General features: G+C 37.3%; 1 protein-coding gene and 1 pseudogene across 1 annotated transcript in view; one reads left to right on the top strand and one right to left on the bottom strand.

The window, feature by feature from the left end:
• Positions 1 to 20620, bottom strand: part of LPGAT1 (lysophosphatidylglycerol acyltransferase 1) — a 93603-nt gene that overhangs the window by 53764 nt on the left and 19219 nt on the right. The window lies entirely within an intron of this gene.
• LOC138177558 (ubiquitin-associated protein 1 pseudogene) lies at positions 15998 to 18700 on the top strand (annotated as a pseudogene).

Here is a 20620-nt window from a genome sequence, read left to right as displayed (position 1 = left end):
TGATTTAGAGCATTTTTTCATAGACAGATATATAGCCTTAATTTCTTCATCTGAAGACTGTCTGTTCATATTCTTTGACCATTTATCAATTGGAGAATGACTTGTATTCTTATAAATTTGATGGTCATTTACTATAATGTAATATGTACCTAATTTATTCAACTGATCCATCATTCTATTTCTCAGCCAATACCAGATTGTTTCGATAATTACCATTTGAAATGTTATACCGAGACTACCTACCTTCATATTTTTTTCACTGACTCCCTTAATATCCTTGACCTTTTGTTCTTCCAGATGAATTTTGTTATTATTTTTTCTATCTCTACAAAATAATTTTTGGTAGTTCAGTATGGCACTGAATATGTTAATTTAGGTAGAATTATCATTTTTATTATATTGGCTTGGCCTGCCCATGAGCACTTAATATTTTTCCAATTGTTTAGCTCTGACTTTGTGTGAAAAGTGTTTTGTAGTTGTGTTCATATAGTTCCTGTCTTGGCAGGCAGATACCCAAATATTTTCTATTGTCTACAGTTATTTTCAATGGAATTTCTCTTTCTACCTCTTACTGCTGGACTTTGTTTGGTAATATATAGAAATGTTAATGATTTATATGGGTTTATTTTGTATCCTGCAACTTTGCTAAAATTTGATTTCAAGCAGTCTTTCAGATAATTCTCTTAAGATTCTCTAAGTATATCATATCATTTGCAAAGAGTGAGTTTTCCTAATATTGAACCAGCCCTGCATTCCTGGTATAAATCTTACCAGGTCATTTATGGTCTACATGATATCACCTTTTGCTAGTATTTTATTTAAAATTTTTTGCATCAATATTCATTAGGGAAATTGGTCTATAGTTTTCTTTCTGGTTTTACTATTCTTAATTTAGTCAGTAAAACCATATTGGTGTCATAGAAGGGATTTGGTAGGACTCCTTTGCCTATTTACCCAAATACTTTATATAGTATTGGAATTAATTGTTTTTTTTAAATATTTCTTTGAACTCATTTGTAAATCCATCTGGTCCTAGAGAAATTTTTCTTAGCTGATATGACTTCTTTTTCAAAGATAGTATTATTTAAATATTTTATTTCCTCTTCTAGGCAATATATATTTTTGTAAATATTCATCTGTTTCACTTAGATTGTCAGATTCACTGGCATATAATCGGGCAAAATACCTCTTAATAATTGCTTTAACTTCATCTTTGTTGGTAGTATATTCACCCTTTTCATTTTTGATACTGGTAATTTTGCTTTTCCCTTTCTTTTTAAAAAATGAATCAATGACATCTATTTTATTGGGTTTTTCCTCCCATAAAACTAACTTCTAGTTTTACTTATTCAATTTTTTTACTCTTAATTTTATTAATTTCTCCTTTGATTTTCAGGATTTTCATTTTAGTGTTTAAATGGAGATTTAAAATTTGTTCTTTTTCTAGCTTTTTAAAACTGTATGTCAAACTCATTGATCTGCTTTCTCTTTTTTTTTTTTTTTACTGATGTAGGAGTTTAGAGACATAAAATTTCCCTTAAGTATTTTGACTACACACAAATTTGGTAGGCCATCTCATTACTGTCATTCTCTTTAACAAAATTATTGTTTCTATGATTTTTTTACCCACTCGTTCTTTAGAATTAGATTATTTAGTTTCCAACTAATTTTTTTATCTACGCTTCCATGGCCCTTTATGGAGTGTAATTTTTATTACATTCCTATGAAATTTGATTAAATTCCTATGAAATAAGTACATTTAACATTTCTACTTTCCTACATTTGGTTGTGAAGTTTTCATGCCCTAACACATGGTCAATTTTTGTGAAGATGCCACATATTGCTGAGAAAAAGGTATATTCTTTTCTATTCCCATTCAATTTTCTCCAGAGGTCTGTCATACCTAACTTTTCTAAAATTTTACTAATCTTCTTAAAATCTTTCTCATTTGTTTTATAGTGAGATTTATCTTATTCTGAGAGGGCAAAGTTGAGGTCCCCTACTAAAACAGTTTTGTTGTCTATTTTCTCCTATAACTCCTTTTAACTTTTCCTTTAAGAATATGGATGCTCGGGCAGCTAGGTGGTGCAGTGAATAGAGCACCGGCCCTGGAGTCAGGAGGACTTGAGTTCAAATCCGATCTCAGACACAACACACACACAAAAAACTAGCCTTGTGACCTTGGGCAAGTCACTTAACCCCAATTGCCCTCAAAAAGCAAAAATTAAAAATTAAATTAAAAAAAAGAGAATAATATGGATGCTCTGCCATTTGGTTCATAAGTTTAGTACTGATATTACTTTGTTATCTATGGTACCTTTTAGCAAAATGTAGTTTCCCTGACTATCTCATTTAGGTCTATTTTTGCTTTTTTTTTCTGGTTTCTAATCCACTGTTATCTGCTTCTGTTTTATGGGTGAATTCATCCCATTCATACTCACATATGATTACTGTGTATTTCCCTCCACCCTATTTTTTTTTTGTCATTCTGTCTCTCTCTCTTTTTACCCTGTCCCTCCTCAAAAGTCTGTTTTGCTTCTGACCACTGTCTACCTTAATCTGCTCTCCCTTTTATCACCCTCTACCCCCTTCCTCTTAACCCCTCACATCCTACTTCCCTGTTGAGTGAAAAATGAGTTCTATACACAACTGAGTATGTGTGTATCTATCTATCTATCTATCTATCTATCTATCTATCTATCTATCTATCTATCTATCTATCTATCCATCCATCCATCCATCTATCTATCTATCTACTTATCCATCTATCTATCAATTCCCTCCTTGAAACAATTCGAATGAGTGAGGCTTAAGCATTGCCCACCCCCCTCCATTTCCCCGTCACTGTAAAAGTTCTTCCCTGCACACCTCTTTTATGTGAGATAATTTCCTCCATTCTTCCTTTTCCATTTCCCTTCATCTAGTCCACTCTTCCTCACCCTTTCATTTTTTTTAGATCAACCCAACATAATCAACTCACACCAGTACCCTCACTCTATGTAGACTCCTTCTAACTGCCCTAGTAACAATAAAATTCTCAGGAGTTAACATGCATCATCTTCCCAAATAGGAATGCAAACAATTTAACCTTATGATTTCTAGTTCATGTTTACTTTTTATGCTTCTCTTGAGTCTTGTGTTTGAATGTCATGTTTCCTATTCAGCTCTGGTCTTTTCATCAGGAATGCTTGAAACTCTTCTACTTCAATAAATATCCTTTTTTCCCCCCTGAAGGATCATACTCAGTTTTGCTGAGGTTATTCTTAATTATGATCTTAGCATCTTTGCCTTCTGGAATATCATAATTCTGAGTCCTTTACTCCTTTAGCATGGAAGCTGCTAAAAAGCTTGTATGTAATTCTGACTGTTCTTCCACAAAATGTGAAAGGTTTCTTTGTGGATGCTTGGAATATTTTCTCTTTGATCTGGAAGGTCTGGAATTTGGCTATAGTATTCTTGAGAGTTTTCATTTGGGGATCTCTTTCAGGAGGTGATGAGTAGTCTATTTAAAATAATTTCTCTTTTCCCCTCATCTTCTAAAATATCAGGGCAGTTTTTGTTGATAATTTCTTTAAATATGATATCTAGGCTCTTTTTTTATTATTTCAGGTAGTCCAATAATTCTTAAAATGATCTCTCCTCAATCTATTTTCCAGATCAGGTTTTTTTTTTTTTTCTGACGAGATTCCTCACAATTCATTCCATTTTTTCATTCTTTTGACTTTGTTTTATTGTTTTTTGATGTCTCCTAGTCATTAGCTTCCACTTACCAAATTTTAATTTTTAAAGTATTGTCTTTAAGTGAGTTTTTTTGTAGCTGTTTTTCTATTTAGCCAATTTTGCTTTTTAAGGAGTCCCTCTCTTCAGTAATTTTTGTGCCTCTTTTGCCATTTGATTTTTTTGTGCCTCTTTAAGCTGCTGTTTCTTCTCTTTTCTTAAATTTCTTTATCATTCTTATTCTTTTCCCAATATTTCCTTTACCACTCTTACCTCGCTCTTAAGCTTTTTCAGAAATTATTGTTAGGTTTGTGTCCAATTTGCATTTTTTTTTTTTTACTCTGAGGCTCTGCTTCTAGCTGTTTTCACATTGTTTTCTTCTGAGTCTGTGTCTTGATCTTCCCTGTCACTACAGCAACTTTTTATGGTTCTTTTTTGTTTGTTTGCTCATTTTTCCAGACTATTTCTTGACATAACTTTATGTTAAAAATTGCACTTTGTTCTAAGGGTGGAAAGCGGGGGAGTAAGCACTAACTCAAGCTTCATTCTGTGGCTTTCAGAGATAGTTGGATCTGTAAGTTTTCAGTGCTTCCAAGCTGGTATGATCTAATGAGAGGTGTGGTCACTGCTCTCCTGGTCTGCACTTTGGTCTTTACCCAAGAAGGGTCCCTGCTTTTCTGCAGTAACAAGTGCTAGCATTCCTCTCGGCCCTGGAACTGTAACCAGGACTCCTGTGCCTCTGCAACCAAAAGCCCTAGCACTCCGCACTTCCCTGGAACTACATATGGGCAATACAACAGGGTCCTACACCTAGTTCCAGCTCAGGGTTCCCTGTGAGCTCTTTCTGATCATTTTATCTGACCCTTTTACTGTCTCTGAGCTGAGAGTTCTTGAAGGCATTGATACTATCACAGCTGCCTCCACGGCCCATAGCTGGTGTTGCCACTGCTGCATGAACTCCAAGCCAGCCCCCTCCCCAGTGTCACAGACCTGTCTTGCAAACCTCCAAAGTTGTTTTGGACTGGAAAAACGTCTCATCCCACATCCTGGTTGGCTCTGGCACTCCAGGGGTCAATTTGAGACTTTATTTTAAAGTTGTTTAAAGGATAAAGTTGAGGGGGAGGGGGCAGAAAAAGATAGCAGAGTAGAAACAGAACTTTCACGGGCTCCTGCTTCCACCTCCTCCAATTCATGTAAAAAATTACTCTAAACAAACTTTGGAGCTCTAGAACCCACAAAATGACAGAGAAAAGCTAAACTCCAACTGAAGACAGCCTGGCAGGCCAGCAGGAAGGGGCCAGCACAGCATTCTAGGAGTCAAGCCCAGCCCCACGTGAGCTGTGGTGTTAGCCCCAGGGCACCAACAACCAGCCGCTGGCTGGAGGGACTTCAGATTACCAGCAGGTGTGGGGCTTTCCAGAATTATCAACCCATAGATGCTAAGGACAAAGTGAGAGGTCAGTGCAGTGTAGACTTTGGGAACAGAGAGTCCAGGAGTGTGGTCTGGCCTCTGCCCCCTGAGGGAGAAGTGGCTGAGGTGAGGGTGGCCACTGCATGGCTGCTTCAGAGCTCCTGGCTTGCAGATTGTAGGGGGACCAAGCAACCAGTCTGAGGGGTAATCGCTCTTGCTTCAACCTGCTTGATCTGGATCACTGTCTAGAGTAGAGTCCTGGGGTGTGTAACCAGTTTGCTACAGCATTTGAAGACTTCAGAGAGGGCAGCTCCAGCAGCTGAGAAAACCCCAGCATTTGGGACTGTTTTAGGAATGTAAATTTTTAAGATCTTCTCTGCCCCTAGGCTTAAGTACACCTGGAGCCTGTGGTGGGAGGCTTGTTTCTTAGGAGATACTTTGTGATTGGGCAGTGGGTCAAGAAAGTTGTTACATTCTCTGAGCCAGGAGAAGGCTATATATGCCCTGATTTGAGGCTTTGCTTTGGGGCTCACTTTGAGAAGTGTTGTGTGATTTGGCCAGATGAGACTCTGGGCAGCCGTTGTTGAGAACCCCCTGGCTTTGAAAACCCAGATGTTGATGCTTTCCTCTCTGGTAACTATGATTTGGTAGGGATGTAATGGTTGGACAGTTTGGAAGTCTGTCTACTTGATATGTTTTTCTGTTTTCTTGTAACTTCTGCTTTGTAACTTCTGTCTGTATACGCTGAAGTTCGGGATGCTGACCTTTTTCCCCTGAACTAGGTAAACGATATATGTTTGATTGATTAAAGTAAGCTTGTTAACCCATTTTGAGTTGCTTTCCTTTAGAAAAACAGATCTAAGAACCTGTGTTGGCAGTCACCCTGGGGATGCTGGGGTGCTTGCTGCTGCAGGGAGAGAGCTCCCCTCTCTGGAGGCAGAGTTCTGCTGTGGCAAAAAGCTCAAAAGTCAAGTAACTCAGTGGCAACATGAGCAAGCAAAGGAAGCAAAACAAGCACAGCCATCCAACTTTATACTCCTATTTTGGGGACAAAAAGGATCAAAGCATGGAATAGGAGGAAGACAACAAAGTCAGAACTCCTGCACCAAAAGCTTCCAAGAAAAATATGAACTGGTTACAGGCCATAGAGGAGCTTAAGAAGGATTCTGAAAACCAAATAAGAGAAGTGGGGGAAAAATTGGGAAGAGAAATGAGAATGATACAAGAATATCATGAAAAGAGAGTCAACAACCTGACTGAAGAAAATAACACCTTAAAAAACAGACTAACTCAAATGGCAAAAGAGGCTCAAAAAGCCAATGAGGAGAAGAATGCCTTAAAAACCAAATTTGCCAGATGGAAAAAGAATCTCCAAAGCTCACTGAAGAGAATCATTCCTTCAGAATTAGATTGGAGCAAATAGAACCTAGTGACTTTATGAGAAATCAAGATACTATTAAACAAACAGATCCAAACAAATGAAAAAATAGAAGGCAATGTGAAATATCTCATTGAAAAAGCCACTGACCTGGAAAATAGATCCAGGAGAGATAATTTAAAAAAGTATTGGACTACCTGAAAGCCATGATCAAAAAAAGAACCTAAAAATCATCCTTCAAGAAATTCTCAAGGAAAATTACCCTGATATTTTAGAACCAGAGGGCAAAACAGAGGTTGAAAGAATCCACCTATTACTTCCTGAAAAAGATCCCAAAAAGAAAACTCCTAGGAATATTATAGCCAGGTTCCTGAGTTCCCAGATCAAGGGGAAAATATTACAAGCAGCCAGGATGAAACAATTTGAATATTGCGGAAACACAATCAGGATAACACAGGATCTGGCAGCTTCTACACTGAGGGATTGAAGGGCTTGGAATATGATATTCCAGAGGTCAAAGGAGCTAGGATTAAAACCAAGAATCACCTACCCAGCAAAACTGAGTATCATGTTTCAGGGAAAAATATGGTCATTCAGTGCAATAGAGGACTTTGAAGCATTCTTGATGAAAAAACCACAGCTGAACAGAAAATCTGACATTCAGATACAAGAAGCAAGAGAAGCATGAGAAGGTAAACAGGGAAAAGAAATCATAAGGAACTTATCAAATTTGAACAATTTAAATTCCTACATGGAAAAATGATAATTGTAACTTATGAAACTTTTCTCAGTATGAAAATAGTTGATGGGAATATAAATGCATATATATACATATATATGTCTATACAGGAGGTTATATGGGCATATGAATACATATGTGAGTGTTTGTATATATATGTACAGATATACATAGACAGAGGGCACAGGACCAATTGAATAGAAAGGGATGATACTTAAAAGGTGAAATTGAGAGCTGAGGGAGGAATATAATGAGAGGAGATGGGGAGAGACAGAATGGGGCAAATTATCTGATAGAGAAGAGGTAAGGGAAAACTGTTACAATGGAGGGGAAGAACAGGAAGGAAAAAGGGAATGGGTCAACCTTATTCTCATTGAATTTGGCTTAGGAAGGGAATGACATACACACTAAACAGGGTATCTCACCCTACAGGGGATTAGGGGGGAAGGGGATGAGAGGGGATGATGGAGGGGAGGGCAGGTTGGGGGGGAGGGAAGTTAGAAGCACACACTTTTGAAAAGGGACAGGGTCAAAATAGAGAATAGAACAAGGGGGGGGGGGCAGGATAGGATGGAAGGAAATATAGTCAGTCTTTCACAATATATCAACCACATGTATACAACCTATACTGAATTGCCTATCTTCCCAGTAAGGGTGGGTGACAAGAGAGGAAGAGAAAGAATCTGTAATTCAAAGTTTTAAAATCAAATGTTTTATATATATATTTACATGTAACTGGGAAATAAGATATACAGGCCCTGGGGTATAGAGATCCATCTTGCCCTACTGGAAAGTTGGAAAGGGGATGGGGGGAGGATATAGGAGAGAGCAGATTGGGGAAGGGGATATACAGTGGGATCGCTATTTTTGGGGTGTTGGGTAGGGGAAAGACGGGGAGAAAATTTGTAACTCAAAATGGAAATGAATGATATAAACTAAAAAAAAAAGCAAAATTCAATTTAAAAAAAATTTTTAAATAAATCATTCAATCAATTAAAGAGGGGGGATGTAAGGTATATAAAGCTGGAGAGACAGAGGGTTATGAATGGCTTTAAATGTTAAACAGATATTTTATATTTACACTTGGGAGTGATATGAAGTCACTGGAGTCTGGGGGAGGTGTAAGGGCCAGAGTGGGGAGGGGGATGAGAGGGGGAAGGTTTACAAGGTCAGACTTGTGCTTTTGGAAGATCACTTTGCCAACTCAGTAGAGGATGAATGGGAGTAGAGACAGAGACCAACCAATAAAATGGTCCAGGTGTGAGGTGATAAGGACCTACACCAAGCTGGTGGCAGTGTAAGAGAAAAAGGATCATATGTAAAAGATGTTGCAAAAGTAAAAATCGACAGGCCTTAGCAATATATACTGGATATGAGGCTTAAGAGAAAGGAGTAGACAATGACACTAGATTGTGAGCCTGGGCAGCCAAGAGGATGATGACGTCCTGGAAAGTAGTAGGCAGGTTTGGAGGGAATGGGAAGGGGTTTGGAGACTAAAATGAATTTTGTTTTAGACATATTGAGTTTAACATGTCTACAGGACATCCAGTTAGACATGTCCAATAGGCAGTTGGAGATGTGAGACTGGAGGTCTATAGAGAGGTTAGGGCTGGATAAATGGATTTAAAAATTTATCAGCACAGAGTTGAATCAATGGAAGCTGATAAAACTACCAAGTGAAACAGAACAGAGAGAGACAGTGAAGAAAAATGCGCCAGAAGAACAAGAAGCACAATGAAGACAACACTAAAGAGTAACATAACTCAAATACGAGAAATAGCATTGACGTGAATTATTAAAATTAAAGTTCATAGCCTTCCTTTTTGCTAACAAATAATAAACTATAAAAGTACAAAGCAATATGTATCATTAGTTGCAACCACTCTTTAAGGAAGTTTTGCTCAACCATTTGGGGAAAATATACTTTGGGAAATTTGTAACAATTTTTAAGACTATTATATGAGATATAATCAGGAGGATGGAGGAAACAGCACAGCCTACCTCCTAACCACATCTCTTCCACAAAGTCCTAGAAAAAGTCAGAAGGAATCATTTTTCCACCCCAGGGAAGCTTAAGAAATTAGAAAGAAGCTTTCAAATACCAGGAATGTGAAGTGCATAGGAGCAGCATGCAGGGAGAAAAGAAGGATCAAGACTGGATCAGGAAGTAACAATGCAGGAACCAATCCCAGGGTGTCCCTAAACTAACACACTGACACAGAGCAGCTCTGTCATGTACTACTTAATTCCAGGTGATAGATACAGAGTGGAAAAAAAGGGGTCACATGCATGTTCTGAGCAGGAAACATGGTCCAGAAGCAAACCACATATATGGAGCTTTGATCACAGAAGCAGAACAGGGACTCAGTTCTAGCCTCCAGTCCAGGGTAGAAGCTTGCAGTGAGATAACTAGGGTACATGTCTCAGACCAAAGAAAAGCTGGCAGTTCAGTCTCTCTCGACCTGTAGAACTCCCCAGAGGAATAATAGTGGCTGAGTCCAGCAACAGTCTATTGAAACTCCCAAGCAGGAACAAGCCCACAGACCCAAACCTAGGTAATCAACTTGAAAAGCTCAGACCAGGAGGTCAAGGAGCAGACCTTGCCCTGGATCACATCACTTTCGGTGCACTGAGGCTTATAGGCTATCAGCCTTAGCTGTGAAAGCAGGAGGAGGACAGAAAAGGCCAAACCTCACACCAAGCATCCCCCTCCACCCTGGGAGTTCACAGAACCCAGCACTAACATAAAGTTCAAAGTTAAAAAGTAATAAAGGAGGGATTAGTCAGAAGCAAAACAAACTCTTAAAGAGGAAGGAGGGAAAAATGAAAAAGAATAAGAGAATAGGATGACTAACAGGTCTGTATACCAAAGAGATCAAAAAAAAGGGGAAAGGAACTATTTGTACAAAAGTATGTATGGGAGCTCTTTTTGTAGAGGCAAAGAAATTGAAGAGATGCCCATCAACTGGGGAATAACTGAAAAAGTTGTGGTATACAATTGTAAGGGAATATTGTTGTGCTGTGAGAAATGATGAGCAGGTGGATTTCAGAAAAACCTAGAAAGACTTATATGAACTGATCCAAAGTAAAGTGAGAAGAACCAGGAGACCATTGTGTAAGTAACAGCAATACCATAAGATGATCAACTATAAATGAATGACTTAGCTATTCTCAACAATACAACGATCCAAGACAATTCCAAAGGACTTTTGATGAAAAATACTATCTGCTTCCAGAGACAGAACTGATGGAGTCTGAATGCAGACTGAAGTGTACTATTTTTCACTTTCTGTATTTTTTGGTGTTTTTTTTTCCTTTGGGCCTGTGTCTTCTTTTAAAACATAACTAACAATGGTAATATGTTTTGCATTATTGAACATGCATAACCTATATCACTGTCTCAGGGATGTAGAGGGGGAGAGAGGGAAAGAAAATCTGGAACTTCAAAATTTTTTTGAATGAATGTTAAAATTTGTTTTTACATGTAACTGAGGAATTTTTTTCAAAGGGAATAGAATGAAGGGAAATATACAGTTTGCAATTTCAACTGTGAGAGTAAATGAACTCACCCATGAAAGGAAAAGGATGATAGAATGGATTAAAAAATCAGAATCCAACAATATCTTGTTTACAAGAAATACAACTGAAACAGAAAAACACACACAGAATTAAAATTAGGGGCTAAAGCAGAATCTATTATGCTTCAGTGGAAATAAAAAAAGACAGGGGTAGTAATTGTGATCTCAGACAAAGCAAAAACAGACCTAATTAAAAGACATAACCAGGGAAACCAAATTTTGCTAAAAGTACTACAAACAGTAAATTAATATAAATATTTGAACATATATACATCTAATGGTATAGCATCTAAATTCTTCATGAAAAAGTTAAATCAGTTATAAGGAGAAGCTGAGAGTAAACTATAATAGTAGGGAACTTCAACTGACCAATAAAAAAAAAGTTGAGATGAATAGAATTTGGAAAAGTTTGATATGGTAGACACCTGGAAAATACCGAATGGGAATACAAAGGAGTATACCTATTCTCAACTGTGCACAGCACCTTCACAAAACCTAACCATGTATAAGGGCATAAAAATCTCACAAACAAATGCAGAAAAGCAGATATTTTAAAAGTAACTTTTATGAATGTATTAAGAATTATATGCCACAGAGGGCTTTTGAAGCCTAGTTTAAAAATCAATTGGAAATTAAATCACTTAATCCTAAAGAATGGGTGGGTCAAAGAACAAATCATAGAAACAATAATTTCATTAAAGATAATGACAACAATGAGATAATATACAAAATCTGTGGGATGCAGGCAAAGCAGTACTTAAGGGAAAATTTATATCTCTAAAAACCTATCAATAAAAGAGAGAAAGAACAAATCAATGAATTTGGCATGCAAATAAAAAACTTAAGAAAACCAAAAAATTAAAAACCTTTAATTAAACACCAATATAGAAATCCTGAAAATCAATGGAGATTAACAAAATTGATTTTATATATGTGTGTGTATACATACATATACATACACATATATATTAGAAGCTGTTTAAAAAACAATAACATAGATAAACTATTGGCTAATTTGATTTTTAAAGGAGAAAATCAAAGTACAAATACAAAAATCAATAAGGTAAATTGACAACAAATGAAGAAATAAAAGAAATTAAGAGGTATTTCACCCAACTATATGCCAAAAAAACGGACACTCTAAATGAAATTGATGAATCTTCATAAAAATATAAATGGTCCAGAAGGACAGAATATTGAATATTTAAATAGCTTAGAAAAAGAAAATGAACAAGCCATAAACGAATTCCCAAAGGAAAACAAACAAACCAGGAACACCAGGTCATGTGAAATTAAAAAGTTTGTGCACAAAATGTAATACAGCAGAAATGAAAAGAGAAGCAAAAAATTGAGAAAGAATATTTGCAGCAAATTTCTCTAATATAAGTCTCATTTGTAAGATGGAGATATATTTCAAAGCAATAATCATCGAAACTATTTAGTATTGGATAAAAATAGGAAGCTGGATCATTGGAACAATTTAAGTACATAACATGACAAAGCAAATGCAGGCCCTCACCACGTAATGCCTGGACTATTTCAGTAGCCTGCCAGTGGGTCTGCCTGTCTCAAGTCTCTGCCCACTGCAATCCATCCATTCAGCCACTAAAGTGATTTTCCTAAAGCAAAGGTCTGGATCATGTTCCCTCCCTACTCAATAAACTCCAGTAGCTCCCTATTACCTCCAGAATTAAATACAAAATCCAGTTTGATATTCAAAGACCTTTATAATCTAGCTCCTCATGCCATCTTCTTACACCTTATACCCTGACACATATTCTTTGATCCAGTGACAATGGTCTCCTTGTTATTCCATGAATAAGATACTCCATCTCTCCTGGCTTCAGGAATTTTCTCTGGCTGTCCCCTATGCCTGAAATGTTCTCCCTTCCCATCTCTACATCCTAGCTTCCCAACTAAAATCCCATCTTCTACAGTAAATTTTTCCCAACCCCTCTTAATTCTAGTGCCTTCCCTCTTTTAATTATTTCCTATTTATCTTGTATATAGTTTGTTTATTATCTATTGTTTTGTCTGTTGTCTCCTTCATTAGACTGTGAGCTCCTTGAGGGCAGGGACTATCTTTTGCCTCTTTTCATATCCATAGTGCATGGCACATAATAAGTGTTTAATAAAAGTTTACTGATTGAGTAGTGATCTAGTGTTCAACAACCCAAAGACTCCAAACACTAGGTTAAGAATCCATTGTTTTACAAAAACTGCTGGAAAAACTACAAAGTAATTTATAGAAATAAGATAATTGACTAACATTTTATCAAATGTTAATAAGCTTTAAATTTATATATGACATAAGAGATAAATTAGAGGACTGTGGGGAGAAAATACCTCTTAAAACTATGGCTAAAAGAAGAGTTCATGGTCAAAAAGGGAATAGAGAGGCCTATAGAAAGGAAAATGGATAATTTTGATTACATAAAATTTAAAACTTTTAGACAAAACCAATGCAATTAAAATCAGAAGGAAAAGCTTTTCCTTTTTAAAGTCAAATGGGTAGGGTAACTGGGTAAAAAAAATTGCAGCAAGTTTTTCTGATCAATGTCTCATTTACAAGATATATGTAGAACTGATTAAAATTCATAAATAGAACCAGCTAGAATTTATAAAAGTGCTTTAAAGGTTCCCAATGAGCTTTAAATAAATTTTCTCATTAGATCCTCACAACTGTGGAAAATAAGTGCTATTGTCATTCTCATTTCACAGATGAAGAAAGCAAGAATCAGGGAGTTAGAATGGTTAGCTCAGGTCACGGACAGTAAAAATCTGAAGTGATGTCTGAGCTCAAGGTTTCCCGTCTCCAGGTTCAGCACTCATTCCACTGTACCACCAACTGCCATTCCCCAACAGACAAATGGTCTAAGATGAAAATAGGCTGTTTTTCTTTCTTTTAATAAATAAACACACACACTCTCTCTCATACACACACACACACACACACACACACACAAAATAAAAAAAAATCTATACACACTTATGTATGTATATGTATATGTATTTATATGAAACAAAAAGAAAACCCTCACAACAACCAACCATAATTCAGCAAAGCAAACTCCAACCTTGGTTATGTCCAAAGGTATAGATACCGTTTTCATTTGTGGTGGTATTCCTCTGAACTCATGCCTTACTGCTCCATTGATCAGAGTTCTAAAATCTTTGAAAACCAGAACAATTATACCACAACAACAATATTGTAAGGACAAACAGTTCCGAAAGACTTAGACTGATCATCACAACAACCAACCGTAATTCCAGAGGCCTCAGTGAAATGTGCAGCCCCCATCCTGATAGAGATGATGGACCAGAGTGCAGAGAGAGAGAGAGAGAGAGAGAGATAGCCAATGCATGAATTTGTTTTGCTTGACTATGTTTGTAATGGACTTTGTTTTTCTCATTTTCTCAAAAAGGGAGGTTGGGAATAAAAGAATGTGGACCTGAAAATTTAATAAAGTGAATTTTTTAAAATAGCCCTTCAAATCTGTTCTTCTCTATAACATTGTTGTTTTGTGAAATGTTCTCCTAATTTTTCTCACTTCACTCTGCAAAAGTTCTTGGAGGAGTTTCCCTGCCAATGGACTGAAACTGCTTTTTCCAAGGTCACCATAATCTCTTTTTTTGCTAAATTCAATGACCTTCCGAAGAAATTAATGAAAAGACATTTTTAAAGCACTTACTATGTGCAAAATACTGTTCTAAGCACTGGGACTATAAATAAAAAAGTAAAAGCAAGTCAGTTCCTGCTCTCAAGGAGCTTTCCTAACAGAGAGACCACCTGTATAAGAGGCATTAGCTGCAAGTCACAGGGAAATGTCTCATGAATCTTAGGGTACAGAGGCAAAGCATGGTTACTCATCTTTAATGTCATTTCAACTAATAAAATCCTATCTTTTTCTGATAATAAACCATCTGATAATGCCAAGGATTTTTGGTTGTGAGAACTTTGTTTTCGGAGTCTTCAAAAAGCTATGGGAGTTGCTTAGAGTGCATAGAATTGTATAGAATGGGGCTGTAGCACCTTCAGATGAAATCATCAGGTCTCAAATCCACAGGCTTTGCTTCCCAGGGCAGTTGCAAGAGCTGGGCTGGAAAGTGACACTCCCAAATGGGCTAAAGGTATGTGCTGGGGAAGGTGCGGGAATGGGAAGATGCTGCCATTCCCAAAGCTCTTGGGCTTTTGTCAGTCATCATCCTACTTGATTTCTCTATAACATACGTAACAAGTTGCCTGGTGCCTCTTACTGAATACCCTTCCCATAACTGGATTTTTATGATATTATTCTCTCCTGACTCTTCTTATAACGGTTTCTTAGTTTTCTTTAGAGGATCATTACATATGTCTCAACATTTATTGCCCATGAATTCTGTGAGGCCCCCTTCTCTTCTTTCTCTCTACATTCTTAATGATCTTGCCAGCTTCCATGGATTCAACTAGTACCTCTATGTAGATGACTCACATAGCTGATCTTCATCCTCTCCTAAACTTAATCTATTATCATCAAGTACCTGCTGGGCATATATGCCCACATGTACATCCAGACAGAATCTCAAACTCAACATGTACAAAACAGAACTCACTGTCTTTCCCCCTGAACTCATCCTTTCTTCTAAATGCTTTATTAGGGGGGATACCACTCTTCCAGTCACCCAGGTTTGCAATCTTGGTGTCATCCTAGACTCGTTCTCACTCACCTCACATTCCAGTCAGCTGTCACACTTCCAAACATCCTCTGTATCCTTCCAATTATCTCCACCCTCACATAGGCACTACTCTAGTTTAGGTCCCTTAGCACCTCTATACCTTATGTACTGCAAGCCTCCTATAAGATCTCCTTAAATGCAGCCTCTCCCCTCCCCAATCTCTCTTGCACACAGCTACCAGCTTAATGTTCCATTCCTAAAGCACAGCTCTGATTTTATCATTCCCCCTGCTTCAGAAGTTTCAATGGTTCCCTATTTCCCCAAGGATAAAACTTCAATGTTTGGCATTTGAAACCCTTTACAACACTGTTTTTAACCTATCTTTCCAGGGTGATTACACAAGCCCCACCTCATGAATGCTACATTCCAACCAAACTGGCACTGTTCACTGCTTCCTATCACTAAAGCTCCCTGTTTGGCAGGAGGTCCCCCAAGCCTGCAACGCTCTCCCTCTTTACTTCTGCCTCTTGGAATCCTTAGCTCCTTTCAAGGTTCAAGACAAGAGCAACCCCCTGTAAGAGGCCTTTCTGAAATGCTTGTCCCAACGGTCAGTGCTTCTCTCCCCAAAAAACAACCTACTGTGTATTTATTTTATGTTTTCTTTACTTAGCTAACTGTGCGCTCTAGTCTCAGAGTATAATGTAATCTAGGAAAAAGTGACTCATTTTTTGTCTTTAAATCCCCAGTCCTAAGACAGTGTCCAAGAAATAGGTGTTTAGCAAATACTTTTTTTAGCTTGCTTATTTTTCAGTTAGATAATAGCTGGATGACCACTTTAAATTAGTGATGTTGTAAAGTGGATTCTTACAAGCTTGTTGACTTCTGCTATCCCTTCCAACTCTAAGACATATATTTTATATCCATTTAGCATAATATCATTTTATAAGTACTTTAAATTAGTAAATATTTATTAAGAATTGTATACGTTATATATAGCAAATTAAAAATGTCACTCCTGATACCATTTCTAACTCAGTTGCAAAAATAATGGCTGACATCTTATTTGCAATGATTCAACAAGTATTCACTGTACACGTTAATGAAATATATGAATTGCTTAATATTTATGCCTAACAGTCATGCATAGGATTATAGAATTAAGGACTGGAAGAAACTTTAGGGATCATTTAGTCCAACTCTCTTATTTTACCAGTGAGGAAAGTGAGTCACAGATCATAATGCAGCTAAAAATATTCTTAGACATATGTCAGATTAATTTTACTCTTTTATTTTCAAGAGAGAAAAGGGGAGGGCAGAGCTAGAGGGGCAGCACCACTCACTGTCCCTCGGGGCAGCTGTAAGTGCTTTGGGGACCAAACTAGAATGGCTGGCGGGTCAGCCTACAGCGATACCTTTCAAGCTTTAGACACAGTAGTGGTGCCTGGATTATCACTCTCCTTTTGCAGAAGCTGAGAAACTGAGGCAGAGAACAGTTAAGTAACTTGTGCAGGGTCACACAGCAAATTCTACATGGTTTTTAAGAAATTGGATTTAGATTTTCAAGGGACTTTCGGTACCCTGATAATGTCCCATTTAAGATAGGACACAAATTCAAAACTCTGCCTATCAGACTTACCTAGCCTGATAGTTCATGAGCTGTCAGGGAAATACAATAGGAGTTTTCCTAGGGGGGAAAAACCCCACAATCAATTGGGCAGAAGGCATTATGAAAATCCAGAAAGCTCAAGGGGAAGCTGAGTGAAAGGCTTAAGAAACAGAAGCCAAAGTGAATTCCAAAAGTGGCCCAGAGGGTAAGAGAAAACTGGGTTACTCAAAGACACACTGCCTGACCACAATGTGACTTTCCATTAACCTCATCTTTGCCACCTTACAGCACAATATCCTCACCCCAACCTGTGTCCACAGCAATGCCATAAAACAGAAGATCATCAGTGTATCTCAAAGGCAGACTTCAACCCCACTGACTTTGAATGTGAAGAGGTTCCATTTGATAACATGGAATTAAAAACTACTAATGAGAAAGAATAATTAAGAAACGTTCTTGTTGGTACAACTGGGCCTACTGTGGCCCAGTTCTTAGACACGACCTGGACCAAAGGAGGCTCTGGGTTTGTGCAGCAAGACCAGGAAGTCTTGAATCCCTGGAATGGGCTTAACTGGATTTCAAGTCCTTTCACAAACCCAATGGCTTTATCACTTTACCACAAGTAGGTAAGTAACTTTGAAAAGCTGTCACTGTCTTCCAAAGAGTCCCTCTCTCCTGTCACTGCTGTGAGTAATATCAAATATCTTTCATTCCCCAAACTTGACTCAGATGAGAGGGAGCAGAAGACAGCAAAGCTTGCAAGTACTTTTCACAGCATCACTTGCCTTCACAATGACACTTTCTTGAATTCCTTAAAGGCCTGATCCCAGAACAATATTAGTGAACTCAATGGACACAATGAGGTAAAACTTTCAGCATTCATTTGGCAGTGGCAAGCATGCACCAGTACTAGCCCTCTTATCCCAACTGCCTACCTTGTCTATTTTGTCTCTGCATAGAAATCATCACCTCCAAACAGTGCTAAAGGTCACACCTCACAATGGCAGGCCATAGCAAATGCCCAACACCCCCAGTTCTCTCCAGGGTTCAAGTACACCAACTTATTGGACCTGTAAGCACCATTGTGTAGAAGAATTGTATGTATGTAAGGAAGCAGTGTATGAAGATGGTGGTCAACGGGGGCTACATGACTGTGTCTTGAAAGCCACGAATAAGAAGCAAGAAAATATAGAGCAGGTTTTTGACTATTTGTTTGCACGTGGACAGTTCTATGAAAAGGGCTTTGATCTCATTTAGGTAGAAGCTCTGGAAATGTTCAGAGGAAAAGAAAACAGAATTTCTTCAGTTAATGAGCAAATTTAAGGAAATGGGCTCTGAATTGAAAGACATTAAAAAAGTTTTATTATTATAAAACAATGACCAGGACACTGGAAGAACTCATGGAAGAACTGCCCACCTCCACCCTGCCATGGAGCATCTCTCACTTTGGGAAGCCCCAAGTTATTCCCATCAGTCCCCTAGAGGCCTCCTTTCCCTGCAACGGCTTCACTCTCTACTTAAAAGTAAAAGAGAATGTTGTGTTGGGTTTGTTGCTGTTGAAGGTGGGAAAGGAGGAGCCAGGAAGGGTACTTCTGCACATCACACACTGATCTGAATAAGAGCCTGATTCCTGTGGGAACAGGGAAGAGGAAGGTAAAGCATAGGAATGTTGGGACATTTAAGCCCTGGAGTGGGGACTCCACCCATTTTACTTATTTTATTTGTATTTTAAGAAGTATCTTTCCCAGCTTGGCCCTGGTGTTTCTGGAAGGCTATATACATATTCAAGACCAAACTTTGTTGTTATGTTCTCACTCTTGCCATGAATCAGAGATATAGGGGTATTCTGGAGGGAAAAGATTCTAAGGTTGTCAGAGATGCTTTGAATGTCATGTGTTTGACCTATACATCTTTCACTGTTAGACTAGCTGAACTGAAATCCATGTCTAGTGCAATGGAAAGGGTTTTTAGGATATATATTTGATTTTACCTTTTTGTCCTCTTAAAAACAAACTCTATGTTAGACTCTAACTTGGTGTAACACTGGTTCCTAAACCTTTAAGGGCATGAAGAATGATATTGATTTTGGACATTCTTCTACTCCTTCTGCCAGGCAACCAATGTGCTTGCCCACACTCAAGTCTTGGCTAAATCTTGGATCTTGTTGGAGCAGGGCATCTAACTTTTTAGTCTTTGATTGCCTTCTCCAGGCTTTAAGTCCCCAGCTCTAGGAAGCTTTCTAATTGACACTTTCACATTCAGTGTGAAACAGGAAGCTCTTTGCAAGTACTCTCAAATGTAGTTGAGGGAATGAGCCCACAATCCATTAGCCCAACAGTAACACATATTTATTTCAGTTTTATTTTCCACATCATTTTTGGGGAACAGATTCATTGCTTTAGAATGATATATTTGGCAATATCTAGCAACAGAAATCCTTATCTTTGGTTTGGTTTGTATTATGTGTAGTATGTTATACATTGTTAAAGCTCTAAATAAAAAAATACAGTTTTGAGGAATCTAAAGTAAGGTGCTGCTTTAATTCTTCAAAAAAATTAACAAAAATTTTTAAGGATAAAAAAATTCTGTTAAAGTCTGAAAACAAGGCATATAATCAATCTGAAGATTAAAAAAGAACCTACCAAGAAGATTCAAAAATTTTAAATAAAATTCTAGCAAAAAGATTATCTATCTATATATATCTATCTATATCTATATCTATCTATCTATCTATCTATCTATATATATATATATATATATATAATTATTCTCTATGCTCAAACTGGATTTGTTTGTAAGGGATGCAGGATGGCTCAACTCCAGGAATACAATTAATATGATTGACACATTAAAGAAAAAACACTCCTAACCACACAACTATATTAACAGATACAGAAAAAATCTTTGACAAAGTACAACACTCACTTATGCTAAGAACAAAAAACAAGACAAAAAACTAATCTACAAAGCATAGCCAAAGAAGGGTCATTTTTATTATAAAAAAGTATATCTAAAACCAAAGGCTACCATTATTCACAATGGAAAAACATTACAAGTATTACCATGATATACAGAGAACTGATATAATAAGACCACTCACAAAAAAATAAGTGGTCAGAGGATCAAAAGTTTTGAGGAAGAACTACAAATGATCAACCATATAAAAACATGGTCCAAAACACAATGTGAAAACTGCAAACTAAAGCCACTCTCAAGTTTCACCACTGAACCATCAAACTGGCAATGAAATATAGTGGAAATAATAGGTGGGAAGACAAATATATACTAATATATTCTTGTATTACTATGAATTTCAAAGGCAGTGTGGTTCAGTGGAAAGGGCATGGGATTTTTTTAATCAAAGGATGTGGGTTCAAATCTAGGCTCTGCCATTAATGTCTGTGTGACCTTTGACAAGTAACTTTACCTCTCTTTACAAAAGTTTTCTTATTTATAAAATGAGGGGTTATATCAGTTGAGGAATAGATAAAGAAGCATGGTACATGAATGTAAAAGAATATGCTTCTGCTATGAG

Source organism: Petaurus breviceps, unplaced genomic scaffold, assembly GCF_028583685.1.
Source record: "Petaurus breviceps papuanus isolate PSGF00001 unplaced genomic scaffold, PetGlider_PUasm1.0 90434, whole genome shotgun sequence".
NCBI lineage: Eukaryota > Metazoa > Chordata > Mammalia > Diprotodontia > Petauridae > Petaurus > Petaurus breviceps.
The sequence above is the reverse complement of the archived record's forward strand: the minus strand, read 5'-3'. Positions and strand labels throughout refer to the sequence as shown.